This window comes from Tenrec ecaudatus, chromosome 11, assembly GCF_050624435.1.
Source record: "Tenrec ecaudatus isolate mTenEca1 chromosome 11, mTenEca1.hap1, whole genome shotgun sequence".
Lineage (NCBI taxonomy): Eukaryota > Metazoa > Chordata > Mammalia > Afrosoricida > Tenrecidae > Tenrec > Tenrec ecaudatus.
In genome coordinates, this window is record NC_134540.1 from 84,795,441 (window position 1) to 84,811,282 (window position 15,842).

Below are 15,842 nucleotides of genomic sequence, written 5' to 3' on the forward strand. Positions count from 1 at the left end.
GGGTGGGTCTCTTAACTTCTTTCCTTTCCTTTCTGGCCAATCTCTTGCCAGGACCTCCCGTTGGCCGAACCCAACTGAAAGCCAACTAGCAAAGGAGACTAGAAATGGCACCTGCAGGGGTTAGTCCCCTGTGACACAGGAGGGGACTTGGGGACTGTACAAGCATCTACGCAACAGGCAAATTACTGATGAAATCTGCATATATATAATGTATTTTATATATGATATATAGTACAGTAGTATATATTATATGATATTATAAGAGGAACCCTGGTGGTAGAGTGGTTAGATATTGGTCTGTGATCTACATGGTTATCAGTTCAAAACCACCAGCAGCACTTTAGGAGAAAAAATGGGCTTTCTATTCCCATAAACAGTCACAGGCTCAGAAACCCACAGGGGTCACTATGGGTTAGCATCAACTCATCGGATGTGAGTCTGGTTGGTTTTTTTTTTAATGAGAGTCTTATTATATCATATATGTATATGATAGAAACCCATATATTTAAAACACGAGGAGCCCTGGTGGTCTACTGGGTATGCATTGGACTCTTAACCTCAAGGTCAGCAACTCAAAATCACCAGCTGCCCCTCGAGAGAAAGACATGGCTTTCTACTCCTACCACCCCAAGGGGCAGTTCTACACTGTCCTCCAGGGAAGCTATGAGTTGGAATTGACTTGGTGGCAGTGAATGAGTTATAGTCACCACAGAAATGTTTAAATTTTACTAAGTCCAACTATGAAAGCAGCAGTTCTCATTTCGCCGTCAAAGGGTATTTATGGAGGTCTAGACAAAGACATGTACATGCAAATATATATAGGAGGACGGGGAAATAGATCTATGTGTCTATATTTATAGGTCAAGTATTAAGGTGGCGGAAGGACCTTGGGCCTCTACTCAAACACTCCCTCAATGCATGAATACTTTCTTTTATTAAATTGGAACTCTATTATGCTCACTCTCCGACACAACTGCTGAAGCCAAAGTGGGTGAACAAGTAAATGTGGTGAAGAAAGCTGATAGTGCCTGGCTATCAAAAGAGATAGTGACTGAGGTCTTAAAGGCTTGAAGATAAACAAGTGGCCATCTAGCTCAGAAGCAACAAAGCCCACATGCAAGAACACACCAGCCTATGTAATCGAGTGGTCCCGAAGGGATCAGTTATCAGGCATCAAAGAACAAAAAATTATATCATTGGTGCACACCTCCATGATAGGATCGCTGAAGACAAATGGGTGCATAAGCAAATGTGCGAAGAAAGCTGATGGTGCCCGGCTATCAAAAGAGATTGTGTCTGGGGTCTTAAAGGCTTGAAGGTGAACAAGCGGCCATCTAGCTCAGAAGCAAAAAAAGCCCACATAGAAGAAACACACCAGCCAGTGTGATCACGAGGTGCCAAAGGGACCCAGGTATAAGGCATCATGCAAAAAAAATATATATATATGTACCATATTGAATGAAGGGGGAAGTGCAGAGTGGAGACCCAAGGCCCAAGTGTCGGCCACTGGAGAGCCCCTCATAGAGGGGTTTAGGAGAGGAGATGGGTCAGTCAGGGTGCGAGGTAGTACCGATGAAGAACACAGCTTTCCCCCAGATCCTGGATGCTTCCTCCCCCCAACTACCATGATCCGAATTCTACCTTGCAGGACTGGATAGGGCAGAGATTGTACACTGGTGCATATGGGGGCGGAGGCACAGGGAATCCAGGGTGGATGATACCTTCAGGACCAAGGGTGTGAGGGGTGATACTGGGAGAGTGGAGGGTGAGTGGGTTGGAAAGGGGGAACTGATTACAAGGATCCACATGTGACCTCCTCCCTGGGAGATGGACGGCAGAGAAGGTGGGAAGGGAGACTCCAGATAGGGCAAGATATGACAAAATAACGAGGTATAAATTACCAAGGGCACATGAGGGAGGGGGGAGCGGGGAGGTAGGGTGAAAAAAAGGGGGACCTGATGCAAAGGGCTTAAGTGGAGAGCAAATGCTTTGAGAATGATTGGGGCAGGGATTGTATGGATGTGCTTTATACAATTGATGTATGTATATGTATGGATTGTGATAAGAGTTGTATGAGCCCCTAATAAAAAGTTAAAAAAAAAAAAAAGAATTGCCCCCTTCTTTTCTCACCACCCTTGAGACTGGGATGAATTCAAGGGGTGGACAGGGCCCAGCTCCCTCCAGCAGCTCCAGGGGAAGATCATTCCTAGCCTCTCTGGCTTCTGGTAGCCCAGGTGTCCCTGGCTTGTAGCTGCAGCATAACCCCATCATTGCATGGTCACCTTCCATCTGTCTGACTCTGTCTTGTTCCATCTCTCTTATAAGCACACCATTCAGACTGGTTTAGGATGAACTCTTCTCCAGTGTCTTCCAGGAGCCTGTTTCCAGATAAGATTGCATTAACGGATACTGGGCCTGGCTGCTGGTGGGGGCCCATTCTGCCTTATACAAACCCTGTGTGCACAGAAGATGCCTGTCCTGTCCTGTACCATCCTCACAACCGTGGTCATGTTTGTGCCCGTTGTTGTAGCCACTGTGTCCGTCCATCTCTTCTATGGTAATCTTCTTCTTTCTACTGTGCCAAGCATGGGGTCCTTGTCGAGGGACCAGTCTCTCTTGACGACATGGTCAACGTACATAAAACGGAGTCTCGCCATCCTTGCTTCTAAGAAGCATCTGGCTCCACTTCTTCCAAGGCAGAGTGTTTGTCCCTGTGGCAGTCCGTGGTGCTTCCAACGGTCTTACCCACACCATAATGCAAAGTCTCTGTGGTGGGTGGGTGGGTGGGATACAATTCAACCCATATGACCAGCCCTCTCCTAGTTCTTTTTGCCATCAGCTGATTAGGGGTTCTTTTCTGAGAGAGGTAACACAGACCTTTGTTTCGGAGTGCTTTAGTTTGATTTCTTAGTGGTCTTGCCCTTCCTGGGTAGAGTGAACACAGTGCAGGAGGCCACATCTGACCTCCTCTAGCTTCCCTAGTGTCAAGAAGCCCAACGCCAATTCCTATGAAGTGGAGATCAGACACCCCCACTCACACACACCCCACCCACCAGCCTCTTTACCAATTGTGACACCAGCCATCCCTCCCACGGCACTCTCCTGATAAATGTCTGTTTCTCCTTCTTTGCCATGGTCACGCAGCCCTCCCAGACAACAGTCACGACTACAGAGTTTAGTAGAGAAATGGAGAGGTCACAATTCAGGATCCTGACTTCTCAGGATACAGTTCTTCAGGCAGGAGGGCTGCTTCTCAGCATTGCCACGGGTGCAGCCGTTCCCTGGTCCTCAGCCTCTCAGCCACAGGAGCCCCTAACTTCTGCCCTGCTCACTACCTCTCCATACCCAAAGGGCGTTGCACTCTGCTGTAAATCTTGGCACAAAGATACTCAGTTCTAGCTCCATGGCTCAACACGCGCTTCCCCCGTCAAGTGCCTAGAGGTACCCCACTCTGCACCTAAGTCCCGTGGCACTGGCTCTGTGGGCTAGGAGGCCCCCAGCGCCGTCTCCTGCCTTTGTTTCTGCTGCTAACGCTTCTTGTGTGTCTCCTGGACAGAGGGGTTTCAACACTCAGGAAGCCCGGGGTCCAAAGGATGTGCTTCAGTCCTGGATTTCTTTCTAGGTGGTAGGGAGAGCTCCTGTTTCTGTTTCTGAGCTGGCTAGGATGGCAACCTAGCCAATTCCCTCATTAGCCCTTCACACGCCGATGTTCATGACCATGACTGGTGACATGGAGAGGCCGTGAAAGCAGAGCAAGGTCCTCGGTGAGGTGGAATGGCGCAGGGACTATGGCGATGGGCAGAAGCATGAGAGCAACTGCGAGGATGGTGCAGGACCGGCAGTGTTTCCTGCTGTGTGCACAGGGTACCCAGGAGTCAAACTGACTAGAGCCCTGGTTCTCAACCTTCCTGATGCCGCGACCCTTTAATACAGTTCCTCATGTTGTGGTGACCCCCCCCCCCAATCATAAAATTATTTTTGTTGCTATTTCATCACTGTCATTTTCCTACCATTATGAATTGGGTGACCTCTGTGAAAGGGACGTTCGACCCCGAAAGGGGTCTCGACCCACAGGTTGAGAACTGCTGGACTGGATGGTCCTAACAGCAAGAGCAGCACGCAGCGGACTCTTTGGTGAGAGTTACAAAGACCACAGCTAGACGAGGCCATCGCTGCACCACACCTAGAAAGAGGCTTGTTTTCACGTCAGCTCGTTCAGGGTTCAAATTCTGAATCTATTATTCATCGTGAGCTGTAGCTTAACCTCATTGATCCTCAGTTTCCTCCACGGAAATGAAGACAATGATTCCAGGCGGATTGCCCTTTCAGGGCTGTTAATTTCAGGAGTGCTCTCTCATTCTTCAAAGCCTAGCTCAAAAGACAACTCCGCAAACGCTTCTTCAAGTCCCCGAGGGAAGTCCCGGCCCTGCTGTGCTGCAGCAGACTGATCTTGTTCTGTCTTGTGTACCGTGGTTGTTTTCACTGAATCAGTTCCAACGTACGGTGACCTCCTGTCTGTGGGACTGCTCCATGGGCATTCAAATCCGTGCACACAGACCTTCTAAAGTGACTTGATAGGCTTGAGTCACTGGCCGTTGGCTAGTAGTCAAGCGCTTGATCACTCGTGTAATCCCGAGTTTTCGGCCTCATCTCTGTTACCAGGCTGTAAGGGTCCTGCACTCAGGGGTCATGCCCAATCACTTTTATCCCCAACAGGGCATGATAGAGAGGAGGTGGTAAGTCAGTGTTTCTTGAATGTGTGAAGTAGGCACCGTCTATTAAAATCTACGTGGTTTTTCTTTTAGTTTGCCACTTATTGTCTTAAAAACGGAATTCCAAAAGAAACCCATTGGTTCGGACCCTTCTCATCTGCAATCATTTCTGAAATGTATCCATTAACAATAATAAAATTAATTGTGCTATTTATCATGAATATAGGCAATGTGAGTCTTCCAGATTTTCTTCAGCTCAAGTTTTAGAGCCTCAGGCCTCAGGGGTCTGTGGTGAGGTCCAGAAAGGCCTTCGGTGACGTTGTGTTAATGGAAAGAATGAATCGTAGGCCTCTCCAAGATCACTCCCAATATGGGTGGGCCCTGAAAATATTCTGCTGAGTGAAATTAGAACAATCACAAAGGGACAAATATTATATCAGACCACTGTTATAAGGGGGCGGGCACCCAGTAGAAAGCCTGTCATACCAAAGGTAACAGACTTTGCAGACTGACGAGGAGAGAAGGGCAAGGGAGGGGGAATCAAACAATGGGCTAGGGCAGGGTCGGCAAACGGTGGCTCGAAAGCCGTGTGTGGCCCTGTGTGCGCCTACAGATGGCTCTGAAGTAACATTTTAAAAGTCGAAGGATATTATTCAGATACTGGTGGTTTCATTTGTTTGTAACGATATCTGTATGGCTCTCAAATAATTTTTCAAATGTTGTGAGGGACAGGGTTGGCTCTTCCATCTCAAAAGCTTGTCAGCCCCTGGGCTAGACTTCTGACAGGCGTGACCGCGGGGGGGAGGGGGGGGAAGGGAGGGATGTTAGTCGTCCATAGGAGGAAAAAGAGCCATCAGGAGCAGGGCAGAGTAACTCCTGTGGGAGTTGGTTAGCACTTCAAGCTGTTGAATACAAAGTAGATGATCTTACAACAATAATACATTGTCCCATAAAAACGAAGAGCATCTTTAGGAGGGGAGTGCAAGAGACATCCCATTCTTGGGAGGGACTGTGCGTTCACCGAGAGCTGCAAAGGCGTGAGTTGAATTTGTCACCAGTTATTTGGTGTGGCACGTTCCCTCCAGGTCCATACGTTTAAATTAGTCTTAAATCAGAATGGATGGTACCTGTGCTGATTCTCAGTCGTGTTTCCTCCTGGATAAGATGATTTCATTCGGAACCAGCATAAATAAGATGCAAATAAACAATCTCTCCTTCTTTGAGCGGGCTCCTCTCCTCTGGGAATAAGAGCTTTTCAGAACCAGGTTGAGTCGTGTTGAAAGGGTCTTAATAAGGCTATTCAGAGGGTGACAAACAACATCAGCGATATCCCAAGGAGGAAATCAGACAACAAAACCAAATAAGGCTCAAATGACAGCACTCCTGGGCTTTGGCCCCATTCCAAAAGTCAGAGTTGGCAACTCATCATCAGCGGCCTTGGCTCTCTGTCAAGATCTAGTGTTGGCAATGGACAATCAGAGCCCTGTCTTCTGGTTGGGGTGGGGGTGTGCACGGTGACTTATCCGAGGACTGCTGGCTATGAGTGTGGTCAGGGGCTTGCAGCTGGACAGGCACAGGGGGAGGGGCTGTGGGCTGGGACAGATGGCAAGACTCAGATGGGGAGGGTAGGACGAAGCCCCTGCAGCAGGTGCTGAAGGGAAAGGAGGCTTTGTCTGGCACACAAGGCAGGAAAGCAGGCACGAGGGAAAGCAGAAATTCTGTTAGGCACTCCCAAGGAAGTGCTGGCACTCTAGCGTGAGGGAAGTGGAGGGGCCAGAAAACCTGGACCAGGAGCCCATCTGGGGGCGCCTTAGGGCCAGGGCTCCGCAAAGGAGCAAAAAACAACAACAAAGTCCCAGTTGCCAAGGGGCTGATATCAGAAGCCGATTAGTTGAATGTGACACTTGGGACCAGGGACTTGACCACAGACCAGTTCTAAAGATCAGGCTCAAAACAGGGGGTGGGGGGTGGGGGCTGAGTCTCGGGAACGAGGCAGATGCCCAGCTGGCTAAAGCGAGCCCCAAAAGTGGTGCCAGCGCAGTGACCAGGGTCACTTGTATCTGAGCCACAGGTGAGCAGGAGGAACGTATGTATCTCTTGTCTCAGCTCAGGGTGGGTTCTGGAACGGGGAGGAAGAACTGAGCCCTCAGCGAGGAGTCAGCTAGTCTCCCCGGCCGACCGGGAAGAGGCGGGAGGAGTCAGGAAGGGCAAGGGTCGGGCCACTTGGTGCTCCTGACAAGAAATGCCAGTGTGGGCCGAGGAAGGAGCTCTGTTGGCACACTAGTGAAGCCTCAGCTGCTCATGGAAAAGTCTGGGGTTGAAGCCACCAGAACCCTGCGGGAGAAAGGCGTGCCAGTTCGTTCCAGGAAGGATCACAGCCTTGGGAGTCCTATGGGGCGGGTCTACTATGTCGTGTGAGTCAGATTCTGATGGCAGTAGGTTTGGCTTAGTTATACCTGTGGTTATAATCCAATTTAGACGTGGAGTTTTTGTTATGTTAATGGGGTAGTATTAGTGTAAGGTGTGCCTTTAGATCTCTTGAGATCTAAACCGAAAACTAAACTCACTGGCATCCAGTTCACACCAATTCCTAATGACACTATAGGCCAGGGTAGAACTGACCATCTTGACTCAAGGAGACTCCATGTGTCAGAGTTAAGCTATTCTCTACAGGATTCTCAATGACTGATTTTTCACAAGTAGATCAGACACCATCAAATCTTTCTTCCAAGGCCAGACTCAAACCACCAACCCTTCTGGTTAGCTGCAGAGCACAGAAACTTTTGCACTACCCAGGGACTCTGCACGGTGGGCATGAGGATTCTGTTTCATGTGATTATTCAGGGATCCAGATTGATGGAGGCTCTGCCACCTTCAACATCTAGCTTCCTGGATCCCTTGTCAATGCCGGCGAGTGTAGGAGGCACGAGGGGGCACACTAGAAGGTTTGAAGCACCAGAGATGGAAGTGAAACACGTAGTGCCCATATTTCACCAGCTAGACCTGTCACAGGGTTACAACGAATTGCAAGGCAATGGTGAATGTCAACAGGTGAACCCAGAAAGGATAAGAAACAAGATTTGGTGAACAGCTCGTAGATTTTGTCACTTTCAACCTTGAATTTTCAACTCTTCAGGACAAGTCCCTTGGATGTCCCACTGGAGCCTCAAACTAAGCATATCCAAAGGTAAGCTCATTAGTGTCCCCAAGAGAATGTGTTTCTTCCATGGTGTTCTTTTCTGATCATGGCGATTAACATCTAGTTTTTATGCCCAGTCACAAACCTCTTACTAAATTAGACGTCTTCCTCCTTCCCATACCCAACTTTCAGGATGTTTGGGTGCCCAGTAGAATGTGGGGCTCACACCTCCTGGCTCAGGGAACAGAATTGACAGGAGGGCACATTTGCTGTCCTTCTGGATCTGTCTGTGCTTCTACAGAGACTAGGCATCCCAAGGGCTGCTCCCAACCGCTGGCTAAGCCCGTATGCAGGTATGGCCCTAGGATATTAGGACTGCTTTAGAAGGTGACCTTGGCCCTGGCCTCTCATCAGGCAGAACCATTCTCAGACCTGTGCTGAGTCTGAAAAACTCTCCCCCCTGGCCCTCCTTCCTGCCCTCCTTCATAGGAGCCCGACCCACGTTGTGTGCTGAATCTCTCTGGTTTCTCCCCTTTACCCTTCCCACGTGCTTCCCTAAATAAATATCTTCTGCGTCTAATCCAATGTTGACATCTCTTTCTTAAGTCACCCACTGCTATGGAGTGGATTTAGACTGATAAAGACCCTATAGGGTGGACCTTTCTCCCAAACTGTGACTGTGGATTTGAACTGCCAACCTTTCGATTGACAGCTAAGTGCGTAACCACTGTGCCACCAGGACTCCTTCCTGCTTCTTAGAGGATGCCAACTAAAGCGTGTCCTGTGAGAAACTTCTGAAATTTGTTCTCTCTTTCACATTCCCACTGCCACTCACCGAGTTTAGCAGATTATATGTCTATCTGCCATCAAGTTGATGCTGACCGGAGTGGTCCCATGAGACAGGGTAGAACTGCCTCTGTGAATTCCTGAGACTGTCACTCTTCACACGAGTAGAAAGCGGCAGCTTTCTCCCTCAGAGTGTCTGGTGGTTTCAAACTGCTGACCTTTTAGTCAACAGCGCAATGAGTAACAACGATACCGCCATGGCTCCTGTACCATTGTCAAAGCTTCCCAGTAATCTTTCTGCTTCGTCCAGTAGTGTAGAGCACCTACACTACCACAAGAGTTGCTTTTCCAAAATATAGATTTAACATATCACTCCCCTGTGAAAACCTTTAATGGTTCCTACCTGCCATCTATGGAATGTAGCAACATTTCTTAGAATGATGCTCAAAAACCTCCCCTCTTCCCTCTCCCTCTCCTGCCTTCCCTCTCCCCACTATCCTCTTCTCTCCCGCACCCAGACAACGTCCCTTTCCTTGAGCATGAGATGTTTCCCTTTGAAACAGCTGAAATGGCTCCTATTCAGTCTATCAAAACCTTACTCATTTATCAAAACCCAGCTCAAAATCTTCCCTGATCATCAGACACCTACTTTACTTCCGCTTCCAGTTTCTCACAACACTTTGCATATGATATTTACCCACATATTCTCTGCCTTGCATACACCTGGCGACCTGCTTCTGTAAAAATAAAAACCCACAGCAAACCCACCGCCCTCACGTTGATTCTGACTCACGGTAATCCTATAGGGCACAGCAGAACTGTCTCTGTTGGTTTCCCAGACTGTAATCACTATGGGAACAGAAAGCCTCCTCTGTCCCCTCCAATCTGATGGCTTCTTACTGCTGACTTGGTGGTTAGCAGCCCCACCCCACCCCTATAACCCATCATGCTCCTAGGGCTCAAAGTAACTCTATGGGGCAGCTCTAGCCTGTCACTGTGATGACTATGGAATCTACTGAATGACACCTGACAAGAACAACCAAACCGCAAACAATGAAACCCATTGCCCTTGAGTTGATCTGGACTCACAGCGACCCTGTAGGGCAGAGTAGACCTAACCATGGGGCTTCTGAGCCTTAGTCCTTACCGACGCAGTCTGCCACATCTGTCTCCCACGGAGCTGCTGGTGAATGCTTTACTCATCAAAACTCAAAACCAAACTCCCTGCCATGGAGTCGATCCGACTCATAGTGACCCTAGAGGAGAAGGTAGAAAGAACTGCCCCAGAGGGGTTCTAAGACTGTAACTCTTTATGGGAATAGAAAGCTGCCCCTTGTCCCACTGAACCACTGGTGGTTCAAACTGCTGACCTTGGAGTTAGCAGCCCAATACATAACCATCCCACCACCAGGACCCCTTCAACAGCAACCCTGACCTAAGGTGCAGCTAATAGACACGGTGACTCTAAAACTTACAACTGCGTTAGGAGGGGAAAGGGAAATTTTGGCTCAAAAAGACTCTAGAAATTAAAGACCTATACAAACAAAGTGAGGAGAGGCCCAAATTGAGTCCAGATAGAGCGAGGCAAAAGGTAGGAAAGCTGCCAAAATTCTCAAATGAAAGGGAACAGCCTCCGTACTTGCAATGAACAAGAACCTTCATGTCAGCGAAGGGAGCAGATGTGTCCAGAAATCATTTCCAGAAACAGCCCCACCTTCAGCTGGCAGTGGGGAGATGCTCTGATGAGAATGAGGTACCTCCCAAGTGCCGTTGGGCAGCAGCCAACCCGAAGCACGGCCAGGGACTCGCAGAGTCATCAATTCTGAGAGTGGGAAGTTTGCGCAGCAGAGAAGAAATCCCCAAAGACCATGCCTCATCCTCTTTTGCTTGAGAACTTTTACAGTCAGGAGATGGCTAATTTGGAAAGCAGAATCTTCTGTTCTGTTGCTGGGCAGTCCTGATTGCTCTTCTGTTGATTACTCTTCTAATACATCCTCGTTTAGACCATCCTCCCCATTAAGTAAGGAGCCCTGGTGGTGCAGTGGTTAGGTACTTGGCTGCTCTTGAAAGAAAATGGGGCAATCTGCTTCCACAAAGATTACCGTTTAGGAAACTTGACTTTGTCGCAAAATGCTTTCACTGTATTTCTCTCTTTCTTTCTTTCTTTTCATTTTCCAATTGTATTTGTTTTACATCTTATTTTTTGATCATTTTATTGGGGCTCGTGCAATTCCTATCACAATCCATACATACATCCATTGTGTCAAGTACATATGTACATTCGTTGCCATCACCATTCTCAAAACATTTGCCTTCTACTTGAGCCCTTAATATCTGCTGCTCATTTTCCTCCTCCCTCCCCAGCCCCCGACCCCACGAACCCTTCACAATGAATAAATTATGATTATTTTGTCATATGTTACACCGTCCAACATCTCCCCCCGCCCCCTTCTCTGCCATCCACCCCCCAGGGAGGAGGCCATATGCAGATTCTTGTAATCAGTTCACTTTCACTGTATTTTTAAAGAAATGATGACTGCAATATAGAAAGTCAAGCAAAAAAGAAAAAGACAAATTTACATCGTCCCAATCTCCCCTCCCAAGATAACCTTCCTTAATATTTAGTGAGGATCTTCTGGCTCTTCTCTTTAGGTGGTCGTGAGATTCGTCCTGTCTACCTCTACCCCCACTTCTGAGATGGTTCATTGTATATCCAGCAGAAAGAGAAAAAAAAAATCACACACACGGCTGAATCATATCACCTAATCGGAGGACATGGTTGAATTCCAGAAAAATGTTTCCTCACAGTAAAAAAATGCTAATTTCTAAAATAATCTGCAAAAGTTAAAGGAAGGGCATATGGAAAGCATTAACAGGTAGTGGATATTTGCAGTAGTCCGGGAAGTGCTCAGTTCAGCACTCTCCTACAGGCTCTCTGTGAGTCAGAGGAGACGCCAAGGGAGTAGATTTAGTCATTATCTTTTTTTTATTACATTAAAAAATCATTTTATTGGGGCTCATATAACTCTTTTCACAATCCATCCATCCATCCATCCATTGTGTCAAGCACATTTGTACCTTTGTGCCATCATCATTCTCAAAACATTTGCTTTCTAATTAAGCCCTTGGTATCAGTTCCTCATTTCCCCCTCCCCTCTCCCCTCCTCTCTCATCCTTGATAATTTATAAATTATTATTTTTCATGTCTTACACTGTCTGACATCTTCCTACACCCACTTTTCTGTTGTCATCCACCTGGGAGGGGGTTATATGTAGATGACTGCAATCAGTTCTCCCTATCTCCCCCCACCTTCCTATAGGAATGTTTTCTGATTGAGTCTGATGGGGTGCCATGCCCTGGCCCCAAAGTCTATTTTTGGTATTTTTGGTATTCCCTGGAGACTTCATTGCTCTGTTCCCCTTGCTGTTCTATTGCATACCCTTATTGTTTCTTCTCTGTGTGGTGGGGTCAGGTCCGGCAATTCCTTCACTGTGTCTCCAGTGTTGTCCCCATAGCGCTATGGTCAGTGAGGGATGTCATATCTCATAGTGGGGCCAGTTCTGTGATCCTCTCTGTGCATTGGCTGCTCTGAGGAGGAATATTGTCCTCAGGGCTTGGTGGGCCAGGATGTGCTCCACTCTCTCTTCCTCTCCCTTCATCTGCTCCTGTGTGCTCTGTTGGTCATTATCTTAAGGGAATTCTTGGTGGTGCAAACAGTTAATGCCCTTAAACTGCAACTTGCTAACTGATAGACGGGGAGTTTGAGTCCACCCGTAGGCGGGACCCACAGGAAGAAAGTCTTGATGATCTACTTCCGAAATGGAAAAAAAACCAAAAAACATTCATATGGGTTACAACACACACACACACACACACACACACACACACACAACTATTGTATGCTGACACACGTGGGGTTGCCATGAGTCAGAATTGATTTAATGGCAACTAATGCTTATTTTTAAATGTTTTAAGGTTAGAAATTAGCTACTAATGCCCTGTTATAGAATATACACCTGTATTTCCTCCTCCGCCCTTCACTCTCCCAACTTCCCAAGTCTACTAGGTTGAAGCTGTGAGGTTTCTTTATTTACACTTTATTCTGAAGCAGTGATTTCTACAGGAGTACAGTCTCAATTCTTGACATAAGTGGTATTATCTTTCTTTACCATCTTTTTAAAAAACATGGCTTCTCTTTCATGTTTAAAATTTTGATTCATCTCTTGACTGGACTTCATTTTGAACTATATTTTTTAAAGGATTCTTGGTGGCTGATTCCTTGTGATACCGGAGGATGTCTACCTGTTACCTTCACATTTGAAGGACAATTTCAGAAAGCTCTTGGGCAAGGCCTATGGGTGATAGATCTATTCTGCTTCTGTAAATCAGTAAGTCAGCGTTCTGACTTACCAGTTCAGTTTGGTGTGAACAATTCCTCATTGACCCGTCCTTCCCAGTGACTGGTAGCACAGAGTTCAGGTTTAGCAGAGGCCACCCAGTGGAGAGAACATGGCCGTCACTCAATGGCCCACCTTTAATCCCAGGCTCCTTCCTTGCTGTACCACCTCACTTTGCCAAAGGTGGGATCTGTTGGAAGATTCTGGAGTCAATCACTCACAGGACAGCCATGCCTGTGGCCCAGCCCATGATCTATACTAGCACAACAGAGCTACTATTAACATTTCGCTGCAAAACGAACAGTTTGGTTCCTGCAGGGCAGATGGGCTGTGTGTGGATTAGTGAGACTGGGACATGAGGAGGATTGGATTTATTCCGCCAACTCACCCATGCATGTATTCCCTCTGGAAACACTCATATGCACGGTGGCTCTTCTTATTTAATGTTCACTGCCAAACCAAACCCACTGCCTTCGAGACTGGGTGGAACTGCTCCCCGTGTTTCCTGAGATGGTAAAGCTTTTCATGGGAGCAGGCAGCCTCATTTTTGTCTGCAGAGTGGCTAGGGGATCCCAACTGCTGACCTTGTAGCTAGTGGCTCAACACATAACCCTCTATACCACCAAGTCAACCAACCAATCAAATTCACTTCCATAGAGTCAAGGCTGAACAATGGCAACCCAGTAGGTCAGGGTGGAACTGCTCCTGTGGGTTTCCAAGGCCACGAAACTTTATGGGAGAAGACAGCCCCATCTTTCAAACTGCTGCTCTTGCGATTGCACACCATGGCATGACCGGGATGTCTCCTGAATATTCCCTAGAGGCTCGCCTTCTGTCTGCTGTGCCCACAAGGACCTTTTCCAGGCAGCTGAATGCACCCAAGCCACAGACCATCACATCCCCTCCAGACTCCTCCTCGGGCCACCCTCTCGGAGTCCACGGGCACATTATTCTGCGTGGCGGCAAACCTTGCCCTCTCGGCCTTTCCAAATGTGCCCAACTGCTTCTGGGAGCGATGGGTGGAAAGGAGAGTCTGCTTCCTCGCTATCATCTTCATTATCTCTTTAAGAGGGAACTTTTCCAACACCATCACCCACCGCCATACTGTCTGTTCAAGTTCTCTCGCTCCCTTTCTGTCCTCTCTCTCTCTCTCTCTCTCTCTCTCTCTCTCTCTCTCTCTCTCTCTCTCTCTCTCTCTCTCTCTCTCTCTCTCTTGCTCTCACTTTCCCTTCAGGAATTCTTCCAGAAGTGTTTGCCTAAATACAAGACTCCACTCGGTGCCCTTTGATTACAGCAGAAGCAGGGAGCCCCACAGACAGACATGTGCAGACACATGGAACACACCCATTCCCCAGGGCCTGGCTCGTTCAATAGATCAAGCACATTTTCTAGGGATTCAGCACTACCACTTAAAAAAAAAAAACCCTCCCCCCCCCCCCCCCCGAGCTTATGGTATTCAGAAACAAAGCAGTAAACCTGACATGCTGCTGCAGGCTCAGGAAATTCCAACTAAATGAGGTATCACTCACCTTTCTGAAGAAAAGTAAGCTTGCTTTTGTTTTTCTCTCTCACAAAATTATAGAAGCAAGCAAGATAGTAACAATATAAATGCATGCTCGCTTAGACAGTGCATATACTGAAATTGGAACAATACAGAGAAGATCTGTGTGGCCCTCGAGCAAGGATAATGTACAAACTCACGACACGTCCCATACTTTTAATAATTTGGAAAAGGATTTCAACAAATAACCAATGGCACTGAATTATACATGCAGAAGTGGTTGCATTGGGGAATATTTTGTTGTGTATGTTTTCACCACAAAGAAAATAATTATGTTAAAAACAATGAGTCCAAGGAAGAAGAAAATGGTCTAAAATTGATTATGATGACTGTACACCTCTTTTCGATACAAGTGAACTGTTGAATTGTATGATATAGGGATGAAGTACCAATAAATCTGTTAAAAAATCAACAATACAAATGCTTCTAAAATCTGCTTGAGGAAGGAGAGAGCACAGTTTGCAAAGCTGTATCTGCTGCAAGCCCTCCAGTGTTCCATAATCTGCATCTGATCTCCCTCGGACAGCTGAGACTATTCTTAGACAGGCTTTCTTCTAGAGAGACTGTAATGGGTTTTTCTTAGTTGTCTGTCTGTCTGTCTGTCTGTCCGTCTATCTATCTGTCTGTCCATCTGTCTATCTATCTGTCTATCTGCCTATCTTTTAGTATCTAACATCTAGCATCTACCAATCATCTATTTCTGGACAAGGTGACCATTTTAAAGGTAGACAAGGCCATTGTGATGGCTAAGGTTTTTGTGTCAACATGGCTACCGTAGGAACTTTTGAGTGGAGTGTCGGATGTCAATCAGGTAGCACCTTGGCTGGAGGGCAGCCCACATAAATGGCTCACTGGAAGCCAGCCTCTCTCTCTCTCCCTCTCCTCTCTGCTTTCACCATCCTGTTGACTAACCCCGTGGAGCCACCCTGAGACCTTCGAGAGCCCTGGAGATACATCCACTGCCACTGGATCCACAGGACTTCGCACCCACCAGCCTGTGTTCTTCATGCATTGTGCATCATTGCATGTGCTGCATGAGTCTGAAGAGGGATTTATGGACTAGAACCAGACTTATAGGTGAATATCAGACTTATGGACTTGATCTGGACTAGGCTGGGATGTTTTTTAATGTACAATTACTCTTTTGATATAAAGCTCTTTCTTATACATATGAGGGGGTACCCCCCCAAAAAAACCCAGAATTATTTTTTTCAATTATATATTAAAATTTTTTTTACAAAACAAC

General features: G+C 47.1%; 1 non-coding gene across 1 annotated transcript; it reads left to right on the forward strand.

Moving 5' to 3' along the window:
- Positions 1–14,649: 14,649 nt before the first annotated feature.
- LOC142461945 (U6 spliceosomal RNA) lies at positions 14,650–14,754 on the forward strand. The gene has a single exon (XR_012787108.1). It is a non-coding gene; the product is annotated as a U6 spliceosomal RNA (small nuclear RNA).
- The last annotated feature ends 1,088 nt before the right edge of the window (positions 14,755–15,842 follow it).